General features: G+C 34.7%; 1 pseudogene; it reads left to right on the top strand.

The window, feature by feature from the left end:
• The first annotated feature begins 2,318 nt into the window (after nucleotides 1-2,318).
• LOC134380305 (UBX domain-containing protein 2A-like) lies at nucleotides 2,319-3,275 on the top strand (annotated as a pseudogene).
• The last annotated feature ends 2,029 nt before the right edge of the window (nucleotides 3,276-5,304 follow it).

The following is a 5,304-nucleotide window of genomic DNA, read 5'->3' as shown; positions in this document are numbered from 1 at the left end:
TCTGGTCTTCACATCTTGGGCCCAAGTTGTAACAATCAGCTTTGTATCTCATGAATATTCATAACTAATAAAAATAAATAAATAAATAAATAAATAAATAAATAAACAAAGCTATTTTGGAATTGAAAACAACAACAAAAAAAGACATTATACAGTGGAATTAACAAAAGAAGACCAAAAAAAAAAAAAAAAAAAAACCAGACACTTGGATCAATGAGACAGAATAGAAAACTTGGGAATCAAGCCATATAACTTGCATAACTTATAGCCAAGTGATCTTTGAGAAAGGAAGCAAGAACATGCGTTGGGTTAAGGACTGCTTCTTCAATAAATGGTGCTGGGAAAATTGGACTTAAATAAGCAGATTAATGAAATTGGACCTGTACCTCTCACCATATACCAAAATCAACTCAAAATGATGAAAGACTTAAATATAAGAACTGAATTCACAAAATTACTAAAGGAAAACATAATGGAATCACTCCAGGAAATAGGACTGGGCATAGACTTTATGAATAAGGCCCCAAAAGCACGAACAACAAAAGAAAAATAAACAAATGGGATTATATCAAACTGAAAAGTTTCTGCACAGTAAGGAAAATAATTAACATAGTGGAAAGACATCCTAGGAAATGGGAGAAAATATTTGCCAACTATACATCTGACAAGGGATTAATATCCAGAATATACAAAGAACTCAAACTATACACTAAAAAAACAAATAACCCTATTAAAACATGGGCAAAGGAACTGAATAGACACTTTTCAAAGGAAGACATACAAATGGCCAACAAGCACATGAAAAGTGCTCAGCATCAATAATCATCAGAGAAATGCAAATCAAAACCACATTGAGATATCATCTCACCCCAGTTAGACTGGCCATTATCACAATGACCTAAAATAACAAATGCTGGTGAGGATGCAGGGAAAGGGGAACTCTTCTATAGTGTTGGTGGAACTGTAAATTACCATGGCCATTATGGAAAGCAGTATGGAGGCTCCTCAAACAACTGCAGGTAGAACTGCCATATGATCCAGCAATTCCACTGCTGAATATATATCCAAAGAAATGGAAATCATCATGTCGAAGGGATACCTGCACTCCCGTGGTTATCACAGTGCTATTTACAGTAGCCAAATTATGGAACCAACCTAAATGTCCACTGCTGGATGACTGGATAAGTAAATTGTGGTATATGTACACAATGGAATACTACTCAGCCATAAAAAAGAATGAAATTCTACCATGTGCAGCAACATGGATGAGTCTGGAGAAAATTATGTTAAGCGAGATAAGCCAGACAAAGAAACAGATGTTCTCACTCATAACTGGCTTCTAGAAAGGAAGGAAGGGAGGAAAGAAAGAAAAGACCACAAAAATACATAGAACTTTCAGAAGGAGAGAAAAAAAAATCTAAGGATACTAGAGATGGGGTGAGGGAGGGAGTGGTTTGGGAAGTGATAGGTCAGGTAAAGGGCATAAAGAAATTTATGATTTTTAAGAATGAATTTGCTAAAAATAAATAATAAAAATTAAAAAAAGAAAGAAAGAAAAAATAAAAATAAAGAGAAGTAAGGATGGAAGGAAAGAAAGAAAGAGAAAGAAAGAAACAAACAAAGAAAGAAAAGAAAGTCCTGCAACCATGAGCAATATATTAAGCATTATAGTATGTGTAAATGGAGTCACAAAGTGGGGAAGCAGAAAAAAAATAGCAGAAATATTTGCCAAATTTTTCAAATTTGATTAAACAATAAACCTACAGATGCAAGAATCTCAATAAAATGTAAGTACAGTAAACACACATAAAACACACACAGACACAAACAAACATCACTATCTAATTTCTAAAAGACAGAGTAAATAAAAACTCGATAAATGAATCCAAAATAAATAAACATACATGTTCATACAAGATAATATAAGAATTATCATAAACTTATTGTCGGAAGTCATAGAAACCAATGACGTTAAAATAGCATCTGTTGTGGAGACACACAGATACACACACAAATCCTGTTATCAGTCTTAAATGTTATACCCAGTTAAAATATGTTTTTAAAAAGAAGGTGAAATTTACACATCTCAGATATATAAAAATAGTGCTAATTTGTCACCAGTTAACTACAAGAAATTTTAAGAAAGTTCTTCAGGCAAAGACCCAGGGAGTCGGCGGAATCCCGGGGGGGGGGGGTGGGGGGGGTGGCAAGAGTGCTCCTGGTGTGAGGGGGTCCAGGCAAGTGGCAGTGATGGTGCCCACGGCCCTTGAGCGAATTGAGAAGATGCAGGGGCACACCCTGGAGTAGGGCAAAAGAGAATGAAAGAGATAGATAACCTTGAAAGTATAAAAGAAGAATGCAGGCCTGTACAGGGACGCAAACCCTTGACCTTGGTGCTACCAGCACCACGCTCTAACCAAGGTCTGTGAAACAGGATATGACAATCAACTTCGCAGTGATCACAAACAAATTGTGAATATTTTGTTAATAATCTTTTTGAGAAAATTCAGAAGATTGGTGCCACATGTGTGTCCCCTCTGAACAGAAGAAACAGGTAATGTTAAGTATAAAATTATGGATAACTGGATTCACAGCCAACGACGATTTCAGAGGTAACTGATGGTACAACTCAACAGTTTCTGAACTCCATCAAAAAGGGGATTCAGAATTCCTGGGCATTTTTTTTTTTTTTTTTTTTTTTTTTTGTCTTTTTGTGACTGGCGTACCGCGCTCAGCCAGTGAGCGCACTGGCCATCCTTATATAGGATCCGAACCCGCGGCAGTAGCACTGCTGCGCTCCCAGCGCTGCACTCTCCCGAGTGCGCCACGGGGTCGGCCCGATTCCTGGGTATTTTTTAATAAAGAGGAGGTGGATGATAAAGTGGGAGATCAAATAATGAGGGATGTATGTCTACAAAGACTGTTTTCCAGACCTTCTCAGGACAGGGTCACAGGACAGGGTCACAGACTGGGAAGTGCCATGCTAAAAATTGTTTCTAAGGCAAACTATTGAAGTTGAAAACAAAAGTAGTTTGTCTGCTGTTCCACTAAACAACTTGGGTACTAACATACAGATCTGGTTTAGTCCAGAAATTCAACATTTCTCACAGGGTAAGCCACATCAAAGATTTCATCAAAAAATACCAAGGATCTCAAAAAAGTGCTCCGTTTTACCTGGCAACAGCTGTTCCTTTCCTCAAATTGCGAGATGAAACACATTGGAAAAAGCAGATTTACAGAATGCCATAATCATTCAGAGACTCCAAAAAAACTGAAAAATGTTTTAAAGAACTTTTATAGCATTGATTTTTGACAGACTAAGTGGAAAATTTGCAAAGAAATGATGGTTTTTAAGTGGATATCCAAATCAAAATGGAGGAGAGGAGAAGTCATGTTCTCTGGGCCTACGGTTCAAGTATTATTAAATAATACTTAACTGTCCTAGTGTTTTTTAAAATAAGTACACAGTAGGAAAGTAACATATGACTGGAAACTATACTTAATGCACTTTTAAATATACGTATTTTCAAATACCGATTTATCAATCTAATATATTTTAAATAGCTGTATCATTTAGAATCTTAATATGGTCTAAATCAGCAGATATGTTTACAGTATCAGTCATTCAAACATTATTCCCAAACAGCAGAGATTTATTTAAATACTAGCAGTCTCAGAGTTTTTAAATGGCAATACATTAAAAATAATACACATGGCAGGCTAAAAGCATCATTGTAATTATTTCATAACTCAGATACAATCAAAAGGCTGGAAGGACCTGTTTTCAGTACAGCTGTGCCTAAACCTCAAAGTGTTCTCAGTTTTCATGCCACAATGCCAAGATACACTTGAATATTAATTGAGAAGCAGTATATAAGATGCATTGTCATTTAGGAATAAAATTATGTAGCTTAGAAAAAATAAAAATAAAAATTATGCCATATGAAAATTTGAATTTATCCCAAAGAATAAAGAATTCATACATATTCATATGTGTATTCATGTCAATATTCACATATTTATGTAATTTTAAAATTTCTTTAAAAAATAAGTTATTTTTAAAGCAAACTAATAACAATGCATATTGTGTTTCCTACACTACACTGAAGTAAAAGTATGCCAACAATAACACAAAAGCTGAGAGTGGAAAATGTTTGCATCCCCTTGTAAGCATCTTATGTTTTATATAAAGGTGTGCAATATTATCTGAATGTGAGCTATGATAAGTTAAAGATAAAGAACAGAAGTCACCAATTGAAAATAAATAGTAAATGGCAGATTTAAACTTAACTATATCGATGACATAAAATATAATTAATAAAACATTCCAATTATAAGTTGGGCTTAAAAGGTGAAACACAACTATATACTTGACCAAATGAACTTGCTTAAATTTAAAATAGTTATATAAATCACTACAGGATGCAGAAATATATACCATGGAAATAGTAATCATGAGAAAGTTTAGGTGCCTATATTAATATCAGATAGAGTAGGCTTCAGAACTAGGAGTAGATTATAGTTTGGCAAAGTACATTCCATAATGATAAAGCAACCAATTAATAAGAAAGTCATTGCAACTCAACGAATACTACAAAAGGAAGGAAAATAATTATTCTGAGAGAAAAAAAACAGGCGAAATAAATGTATATACTGTATGATGCCATTAATGTAAAAATCTAGAAAATGTAAATTAACTCTGGTGATAGTCATAGATCAATGGCTACCTGAGGATGGGAGTGAAAGCAGAGATGGATTACACAGGGCACAAGGAAATTTGGGCGATGATGGAAATGTGCACTTTTTAATTGCAATGATTGTTTCCCAAATATATACATATGTCAAAACTCATAATACTGTACATTTTAAATGTGTGTTTATATATATATATATTTTAATTTAATGTTAATAGCTATGATGATGTTTCTTTACACACCCATTAGAATGGATACAATTAAAAATATTGGCAATACCAAGAGTTGTGAAGATGTGAGCAACTAGAAATTTCATATTGCTGGTTGAGTATGTCACAAGGTGCAGGCACTTTGTAAAGAAGTTGAGCAGTTTTTGTAAAAATAAACATAGACTTAGTATTTGACTCAGCATTTCCATTCTAGGTATTGTAGCAGCAATGGAAATCACCTCTCAAATTTCCTACAGTGAAGAGAGTGATCAACCAATGGCCCCAGCTCTGTTTTTGTATGGACAGCATGTGTCCTATGGGCTGCTCCCAGCCAATGTCGGAGTGTGAAAGAGATGTTTAGGCAGGATCATTCCTGGGGCATGTGGGACTCTTAGGAGAGA

The sequence above is a fragment of the Cynocephalus volans genome, chromosome 1 (genome assembly GCF_027409185.1).
Source record: "Cynocephalus volans isolate mCynVol1 chromosome 1, mCynVol1.pri, whole genome shotgun sequence".
NCBI lineage: Eukaryota > Metazoa > Chordata > Mammalia > Dermoptera > Cynocephalidae > Cynocephalus > Cynocephalus volans.
Note: the sequence above shows the minus strand (reverse complement) of the source record. Positions and strands in the feature narration are given on the sequence as shown.